Consider the following 19,196-nt stretch of genomic DNA (forward strand, 5'->3'; position numbering starts at 1 on the left):
GTTCGTTTCGCTCATTGAAACGGGAAATACGGGTGGTGGAAATACCTTTCGCATCGGGCTGGAAATCACTATGGTTCTTTATTGTTCGGCTCGTTGGTCTAGGGGTATGATTCTCGCTTCGGGTGCGAGAGGTCCCGGGTTCAAATCCCGGACGAGCCCTCCTTTAAGCGCTCCACATAAGGCAGGACGTACTTAAAGGAGCGCTATGCGGATCCGAAATAGGTGGTTAGCTCAGATTGGAGAGTGTTACACTCAAGATTTGAATGTATATTGATCGATCCTGGGTTTTGGCAAGTTTGCCTGTGTTCATCGCTTTGCTCTCGCTACCAAAGAGCTCTTTGACCTCATCAGACCGAGCAGCCTGTCCTCGGTAACCAGGCGGGTCATCTATCACTTGAAGTCGCATTCCATTGTGTAATGATTAGCACTCTGGACTCAAATCTCAGCTGGCCTTCTCATTAGCAATTGCTACTTTTCATACTGACAACAGGTCGCCTGTACTCAATGAGCCAAAGGTCTTTACACCCAAGGGAAAGCGGAAAATACAGCTGAACAAATTGGCCATGTCTGAGACGTGCATGTGGTTGCACACACACACCAAAATTATGATCTAAAAACATCTGGGCAGAGAGATTTTTCTTGCCCAGGGCGAAGGACTTGTTTGTACAACTGCCCAACAATAAGGGGCTTTTCGTGATACTACAAGAAAGCAAAAAAAAAAAAACACGCAGCACAGCACACGGGACCACTGGCTTAATGAAAATGCAAGTAACTATGCAAGAAAACTTGTGGAATCTCAAGTGACAACTCCATTGTCTTTGAAAGTGAAGCTCCTGCATCATGTTGCTCTGGGTAAAAGCTAGACACATACCATACGGGAGACTCTTGTTATATGTGTCGAGGTGCATTAGCGAGGAGCGACACCTGCTGGTGTTTTGTGACTGAGCATATGAGCAAGTCCCAACACAACAACCTTTTTTTGCAGCGGTGAGCCTGGACGGGTATAATAGGGAGGGCTAAGAAGGAAGCCCCGAAAGACACTGACGTGGAGAATGCGGGCGTCGATCCCGCTACTTCTTGCATGCTAAGCAAGCGCTCTACCATTTGAGCTAATTCCCCTGCTTTGTGTCCAATGATTTATGTTCGTTTCGCTCATTGAAACGGGAAATACGGGCGGTGGAAATACCTTTCGCATCGGGCTGGAAATCACTATTGTTCTTTATTGTTCGGCTCGTTGGTCTAGGGGTATGATTCTCGCTTCGGGTGCGAGAGGTCCCGGGTTCAAATCCCGGACGAGCCCTCCTTTAAGCGCTCCACATAAGGCAGGACGTACTTAAAGGAGTGCTATGCGGATCCGTAATAGGTGGTTAGCTCAGATTGGAGAGTGTTACACTCATGATTTGAATGTCTATTGATCGATCCTGGGTTTTGGCAAGTTTGCCTGTGTTCATCGCTTTGCTCTCGCTACCAAAGAGCTCTTTGACCTCATCAGACCGAGCAGCCTGTCCTCGGTAACCAGGCGGGTCATCTATCACTTGAAGTCGCATTCCATTGTGTAATGATTAGCACTCTGGACTCAAATCTCAGCTGGCCTTCTCATTTGCAATTGCTACTTTTCATACTGACAACAGGTCACCTGTACTCAATGAGCCAAAGGTCTTTACACCCAAGGGAAAGCGGAAAATACAGCTGAACAAATTGGCCATGTCTGAGACGTGCATGTGGTTGCACACACCCCCAAAATTATGATCTAAAAACATCTGGGCAGAGAGATTTTTCTTGCCCAGGACGAAGGACTTGTTTGTACAACTGCCCAACAATAAGGGGTATATGGCTTTTCGTGATACTACAAGAAAGCAAAAAAAAAAAAACACGCAGCACAGCACACGGGACCACTGGCTTAATGAAAATGCAAGTAACTATGCAAGAAAACTTGTGGAATCTCAAGTGACAACTCCATTGTCTTTGAAAGTGAAGCTCCTGCATCATGTTGCTCTGGGTAAAAGCTAGACACATACCATACGGGAGACTCTTGTTATATGTGTCGAGGTGCATTAGCGAGGAGCGACACATGCTGGTGTTTTGTGACTGAGCATATGAGCAAGTCCCAACACAACAACCTTTTTTGCAGCGGTGAGCCTGGACGGGTTTAATAGGGAGGGCTAAGAAGGAAGCCCCGAAAGACACTGACATGGAGAATGGGGGCGTTGATCCCGCTACTTCTCGCATGCAAAGCGAGCGCTCTACCATTTGAGCTAATTCCCTTGCATTGCCTCCAAAGATGCATGTTCCTTTGGCTAATTGAAACGGGGCATACAGGTGGTGGAAATACCTTTCCCATCGGGCAGGAAATGAATTTCGCTCCTCATCGCTCGGCTCGTTGTTCTAGGGGCATGATTCTCGATTAGGGTGCGAGAGGTCCTGGATTCAAATCCCGGACGAGCCCTGCTTTAAGCTTTCCACATAAGACTGGACGTACTTAAAGGAGCGCTATGCAATTCCATAATGTGACTCAATGGGACCCTCGGCCGGTTAGCTCAGTTGGTTACCAACCTCTGCCGAAATAAGTGCTTCTTCTGACAACTGCCCAACAATGAGGGGGATATCGCTTTTCAAGAAACTGCAAAAAACTCGCACCACAGCACACAGGACCACTGGCTTAATGAAAATGCAAGTAAGGCTGCTAGGAAACTTGTGTCGAGGTGCATTAAAGAGGAACGAAACCTGCTTGTGTTTTGTGACTGAGCATTTGAGCAAGTCCCAACGCAACAACCTTTTTTTGCACCGGTGAGCCTCGACGGGTATTATATGGAGGGCTAAGAAGTACGAAGGAAGCCCCGAAAGACACTGACGTGGAGAATGCGGGCGTCGATCCAGCTACTTCTTGCATGCTAAGCTAGCGCTCTCCCATTTGAGCTAATTCCCCTGCTTTGTGTCCAATCATTTATGTTCATTTCGCTCATTGAAACAGGAAATACGGGCGGTGGAAATACCTTTCGCATCGGGCTGGAAATCACTATTGTTCTTTATCGTTCGGCTCGTTGGTCTAGGGGTATGATTCTCGCTTTGGGTGCGAGAGGTCCCGGGTTCAAATCCCAGACGAGCCCTCCTTTAAGCGCTCCACACAAGGCAGGACGTACTTAAAGGAGCGCTATGCGGATCCGAAATAGGTGGTTAGCTCAGATTGGAGAGTGTTACACTCAAGATTTGAATGTCTATTGATCGATACTGGGTTTTGGCAAGTTTGCCTGTGTTCATCGCTTTGCTCTCGCTACCAAAGAGCTCTTTGACCTCATCAGACCGAGCAGCCTTTCCTCGGTAACCAGGCGGGTCATCTATCACTTGAAGTCGCATTCCATTGTGTAATGATTAGCACTCTGGACTCAAATCTCAGCTGGCCTTCTCATTAGCAATTGCTACTTTTCATACTGACAACAGGTCACCTGTACTCAATGAGCCAAAGGTCTTTACACCCAAGGGAAAGCGGAAAATACAGCTGAACAAATTGGCCATGTCTGAGACGTGCATGTGGTTGCACACACACACCAAAATTATGATCTAAAAACATCTGGGCAGAGAGATTTTTCTTGCCCAGGGCGAAGGACTTGTTTGTACAAATGCCCAACAATAACGGGTATATGGCTTTTCGTGATACTACAAGAAAGCAAAAAAAAAAAAAACACGCAGAACAGCACACGGGACCACTGGCTTAATGAAAATGCAAGTAACTCTGCAAGAAAACTTGTGGAATCTCAAGTGACAACTCCATTGTCTTTGAAAGTGAAGCTCCTGCATCATGTTGCTCTGGGTAAAAGCTAGACACATACCATACGGGAGACTCTTGTTATATGTGTCGAGGTGCATTAGCGAGGAGCGACACCTGCTGGTGTTTTGTGACTGAGCATATGAGCAAGTCCCAACACGACAACCTTTTTTTGCAGCGGTGAGCCTGGACGGGTATAATAGGGAGGGCTAAGAAGGAAGCCCCGAAAGACACTGACGTGGAGAATGCGGGCGTCGATCCCGCTACTTCTCGCATGCAAAGCGAGCGCTCTACCATTTGAGCTAATTCCCTTGCATTGCCTCCAAAGATGCATGTTCCTTTGGCTAATTAAAACGGGGCATACAGGTGGTGGAAATACCTTTCCCATCGGGCAGGAAATGACTTTCGCTCCTCATCGCTCGGCTCGTTGTTCTAGGGGCATGATTCTCGCTTAGGGTGCGAGAGGTCCTGGCTTCAAATCCCGGACGAGCCCTGCTTTAAGCTTTCCACATAAGACTGGACGTACTTAAAGGAGCGCTATGCAATTCCATAATGTGACTGAATGGGACCCTCGGCCGGTTAGCTCAGTTGGTTACCAACCTCTGCCGAAATAAGTACTTCTTCTGACAACTGCCCAACAATGAGGGGGATATCGCTTTTCAAGAAACTGCAAAAAACTCGCACCACAGCACACAGGACCACTGGCTTAATGAAAATGCAAGTAAGGCTGCTAGGAAACTTGTGTCGAGGTGCATTAAAGAGGAACGAAACCTGCTTGTGTTTTGTGACTGAGCATTTGAGCAAGTCCCAACGCAACAACCTTTTTTTGCACCGGTGAGCCTGGACGGGTATTATATGGAGGGCTAAGAAGTAAGAAGGAAGCCCCGAAAGACACTGACGTGGAGAATGCGGGCGTCGATCCCGCTACTTCTCGCATGCAAAGCGAGCGCTCTACCATTTGAGCTAATTCCCCTGCATTGCCTCCAAAGATGCATGTTCCTTTGGCTAATTGAAACGGGGCATACAGGTGGTGGAAATACCTTTCCCATCGGGCATGAAATGACTTTCGCTCCTCATTGCACGGCTCGTTGTTCTAGGGGCATGATTCTCGCTTAGGGTGCGAGAGGTCCCGGGTTCAAATCCCGGACGAGCCCTCCTTTAAGCGCTCCACATAAGGCAGGACGTACTTAAAGGAGCACTATGCGGATCCGAAATAGGTGGTTAGCTCAGATTGGAGAGTGTTACACTCAAGATTTGAATGTCTATTGATCGATCCTGGGTTTTGGCAAGTTTGCCTGTGTTCATCGCTTTGCTCTCGCTACCAAAGAGCTCTTTGACCTCATCAGACCGAGCAGCCTGTCCTCGGTAACCAGGCGGGTCATCTATCACTTGAAGTCGCATTCCATTGTGTAATGATTAGCACTCTGGACTCAAATCTCAGCTGGCCTTCTCATTAGCAATTGCTACTTTTCATACTGACAACAGGTCGCCTGTACTCAATGAGCCAAAGGTCTTTACACCCAAGGGAAAGCGGAAAATACAGCTGAACAAATTGGCCATGTCTGAGACGTGCATGTGGTTGCACACACACACCAAAATTATGATCTAAAAACATCTGGGCAGAGAGATTTTTCTTGCCCAGGGCGAAGGACTTGTTTGTACAACTGCCCAACAATAAGGGGTATATGGCTTTTCGTGATACTACAAGAAAGCAAAAAAAAAAAAACACGCAGCACAGCACAAGGGACCACTGGCTTAATGAAAATGCAAGTAACTCTGCAAGAAAACTTGTGGAATCTCAAGTGACAACTCCATTGTCTTTGAAAGTGAAGCTCCTGCATCATGTTGCTCTGGGTAAAAGCTAGACACATACCATACGGGAGACTCTTGTTATATGTGTCGAGGTGCATTAGCGAGGAGCGACACCTGCTGGTGTTTTGTGACTGAGCATATGAGCAAGTCCCAACACGACAACCTTTTTTTGCAGCGGTGAGCCTGGACGGGTATAATAGGGAGGGCTAAGAAGGAAGCCCCGAAAGACACTGACGTGGAGAATGCGGGCGTCGATCCCGCTACTTCTCGCATGCAAAGCGAGCACTCTACCATTTGAGCTAATTCCCTTGCATTGCCTCCAAAGATGCATGTTCCTTTGCCTAATTGAAACGGGGCATACAGGTGGTGGAAATACCTTTCCCATCGGGCAGGAAATGACTTTCGCTCCTTATCGCTCGGCTCGTTGTTCTAGGGGCATGATTCTCGCTTAGGGTGCGAGAGGTCCTGGGTTCAAATCCCGGACGAGCCCTGCTTTAAGCTTTCCACATAAGACTGGATGTACTTAAAGGAGCGCTATGCAATTCCATAATGTGACTGAATGGGACCCTCGGCCGGTTAGCTCAGTTGGTTACCAACCTCTGCCGAAATAAGTACTTCTTCTGACAACTGCCCAACAATGAGGGGGATATCGCTTTTCAAGAAACTGCAAAAAACCTGCACCACAGCACACAGGACCACTGGCTTAATGAAAATGCAAGTAAGGCTGCTAGGAAACTTGTGTCGAGGTGCATTAACGAGGAACGAAACCTGCTTGTGTTTTGTGACTGAGCATATGAGCAAGTCCCAACGCAACAACCTTTTTTTGCACCGGTGAGCCTCGACGGGTATAATAGGGAGGGCTAAGAAGGAAGCCCCGAAAGACACTGACGTGGAGAATGCGGGCGTCGATCCCGCTACTTCTTGCATGCTAAGCAAGCGCTCTACCATTTGAGCTAATTCCCCTGCTTTGTGTCCAATGATTTATGTTCGTTACGCTCATTGAAACGGGAAATACGGGCGGTGGAAATACCTTTCGCATCGGGCTGGAAATCACTATTGTTCTTTATTGTTCGGCTCGTTGGTCTAGGGGTATGATTCTCGCTTTGGGTGCGAGAGGTCCCGGGTTCAAATCCCGGACGAGCCCTCCTTTAAGCGCTCCACACAAGGCAGGACGTACTTAAAGGAGCGCTATGCGGATCCGAAATAGGTGGTTAGCTCAGATTGGAGAGTGTTACACTCAAGATTTGAATGTCTATTGATCGATCCTGGGTTTTGGCAAGTTTGCCTGTGTTCATCGCTTTGCTCTCGCTACCAAAGAGCTCTTTGACCTCATCAGACCGAGCAGCCTTTCCTCGGTAACCAGGCGGGTCATCTATCACTTGAAGTCGCATTCCATTGTGTAATGATTAGCACTCTGGACTCAAATCTCAGCTGGCCTTCTCATTAGCAATTGCTACTTTTCATACTGACAACAGGTCACCTGTACTCAATGAGCCAAAGGTCTTTACACCCAAGGGAAAGCGGAAAATACAGCTGAACAAATTGGCCATGTCTGAGACGTGCATGTGGTTGCACACACACACCAAAATTATGATCTAAAAACATCTGGGCAGAGAGATTTTTCTTGCCCAGGGCGAAGGACTTGTTTGTACAACTGCCCAACAATAACGGGTATATGGCTTTTCGTGATACTACAAGAAAGCAAAAAAAAAAAAAACACGCAGCACAGCACACGGGACCACTGGCTTAATGAAAATGCAAGTAACTCTGCAAGAAAACTTGTGGAATCTCAAGTGACAACTCCATTGTCTTTGAAAGTGAAGCTCCTGCATCATGTTGCTCTGGGTAAAAGCTAGACACATACCATACGGGAGACTCTTGTTATATGTGTCGAGGTGCATTAGCGAGGAGCGACACCTGCTGGTGTTTTGTGACTGAGCATATGAGCAAGTCCCAACACAACATCCTTTTTTTGCAGCGGTGAGCCTGGACGGGTATAATAGGGAGGGCTAAGAAGTAAGAAGGAAGCCCCGAAAGACACTGACGTGGAGAATGCGGGCGTCGATCCCGCTACTTCTCGCATGCAAAGCGAGCGCTCTACCATTTGAGCTAATTCCCCTGCATTGCCTCCAAAGATGCATGTTCCTTTGGCTAATTGAAACGGGGCATACAGGTGGTGGAAATACCTTTCCCATCGGGCATGAAATGACTTTCGCTCCTCATTGCTCGGCTCGTTGTTCTAGGGGCATGATTCTCGCTTAGGGTGCGAGAGGTCCCGGGTTCAAATCCCGGACGAGCCCTCCTTTAAGCGCTCCACATAAGGCAGGACGTACTTAAAGGAGCACTATGCGGATCCGAAATAGGTGGTTAGCTCAGATTGGAGAGTGTTACACTCAAGATTTTAATGTCTATTGATCGATCCTGGGTTTTGGCAAGTTTGCCTGTGTTCATCGCTTTGCTCTCGCTACCAAAGAGCTATTTGACCTCATCAGACCGAGCAGCCTGTCCTCGGTAACCAGGCGGGTCATCTATCACTTGAAGTCGCATTCCATTGTGTAATGATTAGCACTCTGGACTCAAATCTCAGCTGGCCTTCTCATTAGCAATTGCTACTTTTCATACTGACAACAGGTCGCCTGTACTCAATGAGCCAAAGGTCTTTACACCCAAGGGAAAGCGGAAAATACAGCTGAACAAATTGGCCATGTCTGAGACGTGCATGTGGTTGCACACACACACCAAAATTATGATCTAAAAACATCTGGGCAGAGAGATTTTTCTTGCCCAGGGCGAAGGACTTGTTTGTACAACTGCCCAACAATAAGGGGTATATGGCTTTTCGTGATACTACAAGAAAGCAAAAAAAAAAAAACACGCAGCACAGCACACGGGACCACTGGCTTAATGAAAATGCAAGTAACTATGCAAGAAAACTTGTGGAATCTCAAGTGACAACTCCATTGTCTTTGAAAGTGAAGCTCCTGCATCATGTTGCTCTGGGTAAAAACTAGACACATACCATACGGGAGACTCTTGTTATATGTGTCGAGGTGCATTAGCGAGGAGCGACACCTGCTGGTGTTTTGTGACTGAGCATATGAGCAAGTCCCAACACAACAACCTTTTTTTGCAGCGGTGAGCCTGGACGGGTATAATAGGGAGGGCTAAGAAGGAAGCCCCGAAAGACACTGACGTGGAGAATGCGGGCGTCGATCCCGCTACTTCTTGCATGCTAAGCAAGCGCTCTACCATTTGAGCTAATTCCCCTGCTTTGTGTCCAATGATTTATGTTCGTTTCGCTCATTGAAACGGGAAATACGGGCGGTGGAAATACCTTTCGCATCGGGCTGGAAATCACTATTGTTCTTTATTGTTCGGCTCGTTGGTCTAGGGGTATGATTCTCGCTTTGGGTTCGAGAGGTCCTGGGTTCAAATCCCGGACGAGCCCTGCTTTAAGCTTTCCACATAAGACTGGACGTACTTAAAGGAGCGCTATGCAATTCCATAATGTGACTGAATGGGACCCTCGGCCGGTTAGCTCAGTTGGTTACCAACCTCTGCCGAAATAAGTACTTATTCTGACAACTGCCCAACAATGAGGGGGATATCGCTTTTCAAGAAACTGCAAAAAACTCGCACCACAGCACACAGGACCACTGGCTTAATGAAAATGCAAGTAAGGCTGCTAGGAAACTTGTGTCGAGGTGCATTAAAGAGGAACGAAACCTGCTTGTGTTTTGTGACTGAGCATTTGAGCAAGTCCCAACGCAACAACCTTTTTTTGCACCGGTGAGCCTCGACGGGTATTATATGGAGGGCTAAGAAGTACGAAGGAAGCCCCGAAAGACACTGACGTGGAGAATGCGGGCGTCGATCCCGCTACTTCTTGCATGCTAAGCTAGCGCTCTCCCATTTGAGCTAATTCCCCTGCTTTGTGTCCAATCATTTATGTTCATTTCGCTCATTGAAACAGGAAATACGGGCGGTGGAAATACCTTTCGCATCGGGCTGGAAATCACTATTGTTCTTTATCGTTCGGCTCGTTGGTCTAGGGGTATGATTCTCGCTTTGGGTGCGAGAGGTCCCGGGTTCAAATCCCGGACGAGCCCTCCTTTAAGCGCTCCACACAAGGCAGGACGTACTTAAAGGAGCGCTATGCGGATCCGAAATAGGTGGTTAGCTCAGATTGGAGAGTGTTACACTCAAGATTTGAATGTCTATTGATCGATACTGGGTTTTGGCAAGTTTGCCTGTGTTCATCGCTTTGCTCTCGCTACCAAAGAGCTCTTTGACCTCATCAGACCGAGCAGCCTTTCCTCGGTAACCAGGCGGGTCATCTATCACTTGAAGTCGCATTCCATTGTGTAATGATTAGCACTCTGGACTCAAATCTCAGCTGGCCTTCTCATTAGCAATTGCTACTTTTCATACTGACAACAGGTCACCTGTACTCAATGAGCCAAAGGTCTTTACACCCAAGGGAAAGCGGAAAATACAGCTGAACAAATTGGCCATGTCTGAGACGTGCATGTGGTTGCACACACACACCAAAATTATGATCTAAAAACATCTGGGCAGAGAGATTTTTCTTGCCCAGGGCGAAGGACTTGTTTGTACAACTGCCCAACAATAACGGGTATATGGCTTTTCGTGATACTACAAGAAAGCAAAAAAAAAAAAAACACGCAGCACAGCACACGGGACCACTGGCTTAATGAAAATGCAAGTAACTCTGCAAGAAAACTTGTGGAATCTCAAGTGACAACTCCATTGTCTTTGAAAGTGAAGCTCCTGCATCATGTTGCTCTGGGTAAAAGCTAGACACATACCATACGGGAGACTCTTGTTATATGTGTCGAGGTGCATTAGCGAGGAGCGACACCTGCTGGTGTTTTGTGACTGAGCATATGAGCAAGTCCCAACACGACAACCTTTTTTTGCAGCGGTGAGCCTGGACGGGTATAATAGGGAGGGCTAAGAAGTAAGAAGGAAGCCCCGAAAGACACTGACGTGGAGAATGCGGGCGTCGATCCCGCTACTTCTCGCATGCAAAGCGAGCGCTCTACCATTTGAGCTAATTCCCCTGCATTGCCTCCAAAGATGCATGTTCCTTTGGCTAATTGAAACGGGGCATACAGGTGGTCGAAATACCTTTCCCATCGGGCATGAAATGACTTTCGCTCCTCATTGCTCGGCTCGTTGTTCTAGGGGCATGATTCTCGCTTCGGGTGCGAGAGGTCCCGGGTTCAAATCCCGGACGAGCCCTCCTTTAAGCGCTCCACATAAGGCAGGACGTACTTAAAGGAGTGCTATGCGGATCCGAAATAGGTGGTTAGCTCAGATTGGAGAGTGTTACACTCAAGATTTGAATGTCTATTGATCGATCCTGGGTTTTGGCAAGTTTGCCTGTGTTCATCGCTTTGCTCTCGCTACCAAAGAGCTCTTTGACCTCATCAGACCGAGCAGCCTGTCCTCGGTAACCAGGCGGGTCATCTATCACTTGAAGTCGCATTCCATTGTGTAATGATTAGCACTCTGGACTCAAATCTCAGCTGGCCTTCTCATTAGCAATTGCTACTTTTCATACTGACAACAGGTCACCTGTACTCAATGAGCCAAAGGTCTTTACACCCAAGGGAAAGCGGAAAATACAGCTGAACAAATTGGCCATGTCTGAGACGTGCATGTGGTTGCTCACACACACCAAAATTATGATCTAAAAACATCTGGGCAGAGAGATTTTTCTTGCCCAGGGCGAAGGACTTGTTTGTACAACTGCCCAACAATAACGGGTATATGGCTTTTCGTGATACTACAAGAAAGCAAAAAAAAAAAAACACGCAGCACAGCACACGGGACCACTGGCTTAATGAAAATGCAAGTAACTATGCAAGAAAACTTGTGGAATCTCAAGTGACAACTCCATTGTCTTTGAAAGTGAAGCTCCTGCATCATGTTGCTCTGGGTAAAAGCTAGACACATACCATACGGGAGACTCTTGTTATATGTGTCGAGGTGCATTAGCGAGGAGCGACACCTGCTGGTGTTTTGTGACTGAGCATATGAGCAAGTCCCAACACGACAACCTTTTTTTGCAGCGGTGAGCCTGGACGGGTATAATAGGGAGGGCTAAGAAGGAAGCCCCGAAAGACACTGACGTGGAGAATGCGGGCGTCGATCCCGCTACTTCTCGCATGCAAAGCGAGCGCTCTACCATTTGAGCTAATTCCCTTGCATTGCCTCCAAAGATGCATGTTCCTTTGCCTAATTGAAACGGGGCATACAGGTGGTGGAAATACCTTTCCCATCGGGCAGGAAATGACTTTCGCTCCTTATCGCTCGGCTCGTTGTTCTAGGGGCATGATTCTCGCTTAGGGTGCGAGAGGTCCTGGGTTCAAATCCCGGACGAGCCCTGCTTTAAGCTTTCCACATAAGACTGGATGTACTTAAAGGAGCGCTATGCAATTCCATAATGTGACTGAATGGGACCCTCGGCCGGTTAGCTCAGTTGGTTACCAACCTCTGCCGAAATAAGTACTTCTTCTGACAACTGCCCAACAATGAGGGGGATATCGCTTTTCAAGAAACTGCAAAAAACCTGCACCACAGCACACAGGACCACTGGCTTAATGAAAATGCAAGTAAGGCTGCTAGGAAACTTGTGTCGAGGTGCATTAACGAGGAACGAAACCTGCTTGTGTTTGTGACTGAGCATATGAGCAAGTCCCAACGCAACAACCTTTTTTTGCACCGGTGAGCCTCGACGGGTATAATAGGGAGGGCTAAGAAGGAAGCCCCGAAAGACACTGACGTGGAGAATGCGGGCGTCGATCCCGCTACTTCTTGCATGCTAAGCAAGCGCTCTACCATTTGAGCTAATTCCCCTGCTTTGTGTCCAATGATTTATGTTCGTTTCGCTCATTGAAACGGGAAATACGGGCGGTGGAAATACCTTTCGCATCGGGCTGGAAATCACTATTGTTCTTTATTGTTCGGCTCGTTGGTCTAGGGGTATGATTCTCGCTTCGGGTTCGAGAGGTCCTGGGTTCAAATCCCGGACGAGCCCTGCTTTAAGCTTTCCACATAAGACTGGACGTACTTAAAGGAGCGCTATGCAATTCCATAATGTGACTGAATGGGACCCTCGGCCGGTTAGCTCAGTTGGTTACCAACCTCTGCCGAAATAAGTACTTCTTCTGACAACTGCCCAACAATGAGGGGGATATCGCTTTTCAAGAAACTGCAAAAAACTCGCACCACAGCACACAGGACCACTGGCTTAATGAAAATGCAAGTAAGGCTGCTAGGAAACTTGTGTCGAGGTGCATTAAAGAGGAACGAAACCTGCTTGTGTTTTGTGACTGAGCATTTGAGCAAGTCCCAACGCAACAACCTTTTTTTGCACCGGTGAGCCTCGACGGGTATTATATGGAGGGCTAAGAAGTACGAAGGAAGCCCCGAAAGACACTGACGTGGAGAATGCGGGCGTCGATCCCGCTACTTCTTGCATGCTAAGCTAGCGCTCTCCCATTTGAGCTAATTCCCCTGCTTTGTGTCCAATCATTTATGTTCATTTCGCTCATTGAAACAGGAAATACGGGCGGTGGAAATACCTTTCGCATCGGGCTGGAAATCACTATTGTTCTTTATCGTTCGGCTCGTTGGTCTAGGGGTATGATTCTCGCTTTGGGTGCGAGAGGTCCCGGGTTCAAATCCCGGACGAGCCCTCCTTTAAGCGCTCCACACAAGGCAGGACGTACTTAAAGGAGCGCTATGCGGATCCGAAATAGGTGGTTAGCTCAGATTGGAGAGTGTTACACTCAAGATTTGAATGTCTATTGATCGATACTGGGTTTTGGCAAGTTTGCCTGTGTTCATCGCTTTGCTCTCGCTACCAAAGAGCTCTTTGACCTCATCAGACCGAGCAGCCTTTCCTCGGTAACCAGGCGGGTCATCTATCACTTGAAGTCGCATTCCATTGTGTAATGATTAGCACTCTGGACTCAAATCTCAGCTGGCCTTCTCATTAGCAATTGCTACTTTTCATACTGACAACAGGTCACCTGTACTCAATGAGCCAAAGGTCTTTACACCCAAGGGAAAGCGGAAAATACAGCTGAACAAATTGGCCATGTCTGAGACGTGCATGTGGTTGCACACACACACCAAAATTATGATCTAAAAACATCTGGGCAGAGAGATTTTTCTTGCCCAGGGCGAAGGACTTGTTTGTACAACTGCCCAACAATAAGGGGTATATGGCTTTTCGTGATACTACAAGAAAGCAAAAAAAAAAAAACTCGCAGCACAGCACACGGGACCACTGGCTTAATGAAAATGCAAGTAACTATGCAAGAAAACTTGTGGAATCTCAAGTGACAACTCCATTGTCTTTGAAAGTGAAGCTCCTGCATCATGTTGCTCTGGGTAAAAGCTAGACACATACCATACGGGAGACTCTTGTTATATTTGTCGAGGTGCATTAGCGAGGAGCGACACCTGCTGGTGTTTTGTGACTGAGCATATGAGCAAGTCCCAACACAACAACCTTTTTTTGCAGCGGTGAGCCTGGACGGGTATAATAGGGAGGGCTAAGAAGGAAGCCCCGAAAGACACTGACGTGGAGAATGCGGGCGTCGATCCCGCTACTTCTTGCATGCTAAGCAAGCGCTCTACCATTTGAGCTAATTCCCCTGCTTTGTGTCCAATGATTTATGTTCGTTTCGCTCATTGAAACGCGAAATACGGGCGTTGGAAATACCTTTCGCATCGGGCTGGAAATCACTATTGTTCTTTATTGTTCGGCTCGTTGGTCTAGGGGTATGATTCTCGCTTCGGGTGCGAGAGGTCCCGGGTTCAAATCCCGGACGAGCCCTCCTTTAAGCGCTCCACATAAGGCAGGACGTACTTAAAGGAGTGCTATGCGGATCCGAAATAGGTGGTTAGCTCAGATTGGAGAGTGTTACACTCAAGATTTGAATGTCTATTGATCGATCCTGGGTTTTGGCAAGTTTGCCTGTGTTCATCGCTTTGCTCTCGCTACCAAAGAGCTCTTTGACCTCATCAGACCGAGCAGCCTGTCCTCGGTAACCAGGCGGGTCATCTATCACTTGAAGTCGCATTCCATTGTGTAATGATTAGCACTCTGGACTCAAATCTCAGCTGGCCTTCTCATTAGCAATTGCTACTTTTCATACTGACAACAGGTCGCCTGTACTCAATGAGCCAAAGGTCTTTACACCCAAGGGAAAGCGGAAAATACAGCTGAACAAATTGGCCATGTCTGAGACGTGCATGTGGTTGCTCACACACACCAAAATTATGATCTAAAAACATCTGGGCAGAGAGATTTTTCTTGCCCAGGGCGAAGGACTTGTTTGTACAACTGCCCAACAATAACGGGTATATGGCTTTTCGTGATACTACAAGAAAGCAAAAAAAAAAAAAACACGCAGCACAGCACACGGGACCACTGGCTTAATGAAAATGCAAGTAACTCTGCAAGAAAACTTGTGGAATCTCAAGTGACAACTCCATTGTCTTTGAAAGTGAAGCTCCTGCATCATGTTGCTCTGGGTAAAAGCTAGACACATACCATACGGGAGACTCTTGTTATATGTGTCGAGGTGCATTAGCGAGGAGCGACACCTGCTGGTGTTTTGTGACTGAGCATATGAGCAAGTCCCAACACGACAACCTTTTTTTGCAGCGGTGAGCCTGGACGGGTATAATAGGGAGGGCTAAGAAGTAAGAAGGAAGCCCCGAAAGACACTGACGTGGAGAATGCGGGCGTCGATCCCGCTACTTCTCGCATGCAAAGCGAGCGCTCTACCATTTGAGCTAATTCCCCTGCATTGCCTCCAAAGATGCATGTTCCTTTGGCTAATTGAAACGGGGCATACAGGTGGTGGAAATACCTTTCCTATCGGGCATGAAATGACTTTCACTCCTCATTGCTCGGCTCGTTGTTCTAGGGGCATGATTCTCGCTTAGGGTGCGAGAGGTCCCGGGTTCAAATCCCGGACGAGCCCTCCTTTAAGCGCTCCACATAAGGCAGGACGTACTTAAAGGAGCACTATGCCGATCCGAAATAGGTGGTTAGCTCAGATTGGAGAGTGTTACACTCAAGATTTGAATGTCTATTGATCGATCCTGGGTTTTGGCAAGTTTGCCTGTGTTCATCGCTTTGCTCTCGCTACCAAAGAGCTCTTTGACCTCATCAGACCGAGCAGCCTGTCCTCGGTAACCAGGCGGGTCATCTATCACTTGAAGTCGCATTCCATTGTGTAATGATTAGGACTCTGGACTCAAATCTCAGCTGGCCTTCTCATTAGCAATTGCTACTTTTCATACTGAAAACAGGTCACCTGTACTCAATGAGCCAAAGGTCTTTACACCCAAGGGAAAGCGGAAAATACAGCTGAACAAATTGGCCATGTCTGAGACGTGCATGTGGTTGCACACACACACCAAAATTATGATCTAAAAACATCTGGGCAGAGAGATTTTTCTTGCCCAGGGCGAAGGACTTGTTTGTACAACTGCCCAACAATAACGGGTATATGGCTTTTCGTGATACTACAAGAAAGCAAAAAAAAAAAAACACGCAGCACAGCACACGGGACCACTGGCTTAATGAAAATGCAAGTAACTATGCAAGAAAACTTGTGGAATCTCAAGTGACAACTCCATTGTCTTTGAAAGTGAAGCTCCTGCATCATGTTGCTCTGGGTAAAAGCTAGACACATACCATACGGGAGACTCTTGTTATATGTGTCGAGGTGCATTAGCGAGGAGCGACACCTGCTGGTGTTTTGTGACTGAGCATATGAGCAAGTCCCAACACAACAACCTTTTTTTGCAGCGGTGAGCCTGGACGGGTATAATAGGGAGGGCTAAGAAGGAAGCCCCGAAAGACACTGACGTGGAGAATGCGGGCGTTGATCCCGCTACTTCTCGCATGCAAAGCGAGCGCTCTACCATTTGAGCTAATTCCCTTGCATTGCCTCCAAAGATGCATGTTCCTTTGGCTAATTGAAACGGGGCATACAGGTGGTGGAAATACCTTTCCCATCGGGCAGGAAATGACTTTCGCTCCTCATCGCTCGGCTCGTTGTTCTAGGGGCATGATTCTCGATTAGGGTGCGAGAGGTCCTGGGTTCAAATCCCGGACGAGCCCTGCTTTAAGCTTTCCACATAAGACTGGACGTACTTAAAGGAGCGCTATGCAATTCCATAATGTGACTGAATGGGACCCTCGGCCGGTTAGCTCAGTTGGTTACCAACCTCTGCCGAAATAAGTACTTCTTCTGACAACTGCCCAACAATGAGGGGGATATCGCTTTTCAAGAAACTGCAAAAAACCTGCACCACAGCACACAGGACCACTGGCTTAATGAAAATGCAAGTAAGGCTGCTAGGAAACTTGTGTCGAGGTGCATTAACGAGGAACGAAACCTGCTTGTGTTTTGTGACTGAGCATATGAGCAAGTCCCAACGCAACAACCTTTTTTTGCACCGGTGAGCCTCGACGGGTATTATATGGAGGGCTAAGAAGTACGAAGGAAGCCCCGAAAGACACTGACGTGGAGAATGCGGGCGTCGATCCCGCTACTTCTTGCATGCTAAGCAAGCGCTCTACCATTTGAGCTAATTCCCCTGCTTTGTGTCCAATGATTTATGTTCGTTTCGCTCATTGAAACGGGAAATACGGGCGGTGGAAATACCTTTCGCATCGGGCTGGAAATCACTATTGTTCTTTATTGTTCGGCTCGTTGGTCTAGGGGTATGATTCTCGCTTTGGGTGCGAGAGGTCCCGCGTTTAAATCCCGGACGAGCCCTCCTTTAAGCGCTCCACATAAGGCAGGACGTACTTAAAGGAGCGCTATGCGGAGCCGAAATAGGTGGTTAGCTCAGATTGGAGAGTGTTACACTCAAGATTTGAATGTCTATTGATCGATCCTGGGTTTTGGCAAGTTTGCCTGTGTTCATCGCTTTGCTCTCGCTACCAAAGAGCTCTTTGACCTCATCAGACCGAGCAGCCTGTCCTCGGTAACCAGGCGGGTCATCTATCACTTGAAGTCGCATTCCATTGTGTAATGATTAGCACTCTGGACTCAAATCTCAGCTGGCCTTCTCATTAGCAATTGCTACTTTTCATACTGAAAACAGGTCACCTGTACTCAATGAGCCAAAGGTCTTTACACCCAAGGGAAAGCGGAAAATACAGCTGAACAAATTGGCCATGTCTGAGACGTGCATGTGGTTGCACACACACACCAAAATTATGATCTAAAAACATCTGGGCAGAGAGATTTTTCTTGCCCAGGGCGAAGGACTTGTTTGTACAACTGCCCAACAATAACGGGTATATGGCTTTTCGTGATACTACAAGAAAGCAAAAAAAAAAAAACACGCAGCACAGCACACGGGACCACTGGCTTAATGAAAATGCAAGTAACTATGCAAGAAAACTTGTGGAATCTCAAGTGACAACTCCATTGTCTTTGAAAGTGAAGCTCCTGCATCATGTTGCTCTGGGTAAAAGCTAGACACATACCATACGGGAGACTCTTGTTATATGTGTCGAGGTGCATTAGCGAGGAGCGACACCTGCTGGTGTTTTGTGACTGAGCATATGAGCAAGTCCCAACACAACAACCTTTTTTTGCAGCGGTGAGCCTGGACGGGTATAATAGGGAGGGCTAAGAAGGAAGCCCCGAAAGACACTGACGTGGAGAATGCGGGCGTTGATCCCGCTACTTCTCGCATGCAAAGCGAGCGCTCTACCATTTGAGCTAATTCCCTTGCATTGCCTCCAAAGATGCATGTTCCTTTGGCTAATTGAAACGGGGCATACAGGTGGTGGAAATACCTTTCCCATCGGGCAGGAAATGACTTTCGCTCCTCATCGCTCGGCTCGTTGTTCTAGGGGCATGATTCTCGATTAGGGTGCGAGAGGTCCTGGGTTCAAATCCCGGACGAGCCCTGCTTTAAGCTTTCCACATAAGACTGGACGTACTTAAAGGAGCGCTATGCAATTCCATAATGTGACTGAATGGGACCCTCGGCCGGTTAGCTCAGTTGGTTACCAACCTCTGCCGAAATAAGTACTTCTTCTGACAACTGCCCAACAATGAGGGGGATATCGCTTTCAAGAAACTGCAAAAAACCTGCACCACAGCACACAGGACCACTGGCTTAATGAAAATGCAAGTAAGGCTGCTAGGAAACTTGTGTCGAGGTGCATTAACGAGGAACGAAACCTGCTTGTGTTTTGTGACTGAGCATATGAGCAAGTCCCAACGCAACAACCTTTTTTTGCACCGGTGAGCCTCGACGGGTATTATATGGAGGGCTAAGAAGTACGAAGGAAGCCCCGAAAGACACTGACGTGGAGAATGCGGGCGTCGATCCCGCTACTTCTTGCATGCTAAGCAAGCGCTCTACCATTTGAGCTAATTCCCCTGCTTTGTGTCCAATGATTTATGTTCGTTTCGCTCATTGAAACGGGAAATACGGGCGGTGGAAATACCTTTCGCATCGGGCTGGAAATCACTATAGTTCTTTATTGTTCGGCTCATTGGTCTAGGGGTATGATTCTCGCTTTGGGTGCGAGAGG

The 19,196-nt window shown here is 47.6% G+C and overlaps 14 non-coding genes across 14 annotated transcripts in view; all 14 read left to right on the plus strand.

The window, feature by feature from the left end:
* Positions 1-87: 87 nt before the first annotated feature.
* On the plus strand, positions 88-159 carry trnap-cgg (transfer RNA proline (anticodon CGG)). The gene has a single exon. It is a non-coding gene; the product is annotated as a tRNA-Pro (tRNA).
* A 1,069-nt stretch (positions 160-1,228) lies between these two features.
* On the plus strand, positions 1,229-1,300 carry trnap-cgg (transfer RNA proline (anticodon CGG)). Its single transcript has one exon. It is a non-coding gene; the product is annotated as a tRNA-Pro (tRNA).
* Positions 1,301-3,035: 1,735 nt separating this feature from the next.
* trnap-ugg (transfer RNA proline (anticodon UGG)) lies at positions 3,036-3,107 on the plus strand. Its single transcript has one exon. It is a non-coding gene; the product is annotated as a tRNA-Pro (tRNA).
* A 1,738-nt stretch (positions 3,108-4,845) lies between these two features.
* On the plus strand, positions 4,846-4,917 carry trnap-agg (transfer RNA proline (anticodon AGG)). Its single transcript has one exon. It is a non-coding gene; the product is annotated as a tRNA-Pro (tRNA).
* A 1,730-nt stretch (positions 4,918-6,647) lies between these two features.
* On the plus strand, positions 6,648-6,719 carry trnap-ugg (transfer RNA proline (anticodon UGG)). Its single transcript has one exon. It is a non-coding gene; the product is annotated as a tRNA-Pro (tRNA).
* Positions 6,720-7,803: 1,084 nt separating this feature from the next.
* Positions 7,804-7,875, plus strand: trnap-agg (transfer RNA proline (anticodon AGG)). Its single transcript has one exon. It is a non-coding gene; the product is annotated as a tRNA-Pro (tRNA).
* A 1,076-nt stretch (positions 7,876-8,951) lies between these two features.
* trnap-ugg (transfer RNA proline (anticodon UGG)) lies at positions 8,952-9,023 on the plus strand. Its single transcript has one exon. It is a non-coding gene; the product is annotated as a tRNA-Pro (tRNA).
* A 589-nt stretch (positions 9,024-9,612) lies between these two features.
* trnap-ugg (transfer RNA proline (anticodon UGG)) lies at positions 9,613-9,684 on the plus strand. Its single transcript has one exon. It is a non-coding gene; the product is annotated as a tRNA-Pro (tRNA).
* Positions 9,685-10,768: 1,084 nt separating this feature from the next.
* Positions 10,769-10,840, plus strand: trnap-cgg (transfer RNA proline (anticodon CGG)). The gene has a single exon. It is a non-coding gene; the product is annotated as a tRNA-Pro (tRNA).
* A 1,729-nt stretch (positions 10,841-12,569) lies between these two features.
* Positions 12,570-12,641, plus strand: trnap-cgg (transfer RNA proline (anticodon CGG)). The gene has a single exon. It is a non-coding gene; the product is annotated as a tRNA-Pro (tRNA).
* Positions 12,642-13,230: 589 nt separating this feature from the next.
* Positions 13,231-13,302, plus strand: trnap-ugg (transfer RNA proline (anticodon UGG)). The gene has a single exon. It is a non-coding gene; the product is annotated as a tRNA-Pro (tRNA).
* A 1,076-nt stretch (positions 13,303-14,378) lies between these two features.
* Positions 14,379-14,450, plus strand: trnap-cgg (transfer RNA proline (anticodon CGG)). Its single transcript has one exon. It is a non-coding gene; the product is annotated as a tRNA-Pro (tRNA).
* A 1,084-nt stretch (positions 14,451-15,534) lies between these two features.
* On the plus strand, positions 15,535-15,606 carry trnap-agg (transfer RNA proline (anticodon AGG)). The gene has a single exon. It is a non-coding gene; the product is annotated as a tRNA-Pro (tRNA).
* A 3,545-nt stretch (positions 15,607-19,151) lies between these two features.
* The window catches only part of trnap-ugg (transfer RNA proline (anticodon UGG)), a 72-nt gene continuing 27 nt past the window's right edge, over positions 19,152-19,196 (plus strand). The window contains exon 1 of the tRNA in view: positions 19,152-19,196. This exon is cut by the window's right edge and continues 27 nt beyond it. This is a non-coding gene — a tRNA (tRNA-Pro).

The sequence above is a fragment of the Triplophysa dalaica genome, chromosome 5 (genome assembly GCF_015846415.1).
Source record: "Triplophysa dalaica isolate WHDGS20190420 chromosome 5, ASM1584641v1, whole genome shotgun sequence".
NCBI classification, from domain to species: Eukaryota; Metazoa; Chordata; class Actinopteri; order Cypriniformes; family Nemacheilidae; genus Triplophysa; species Triplophysa dalaica.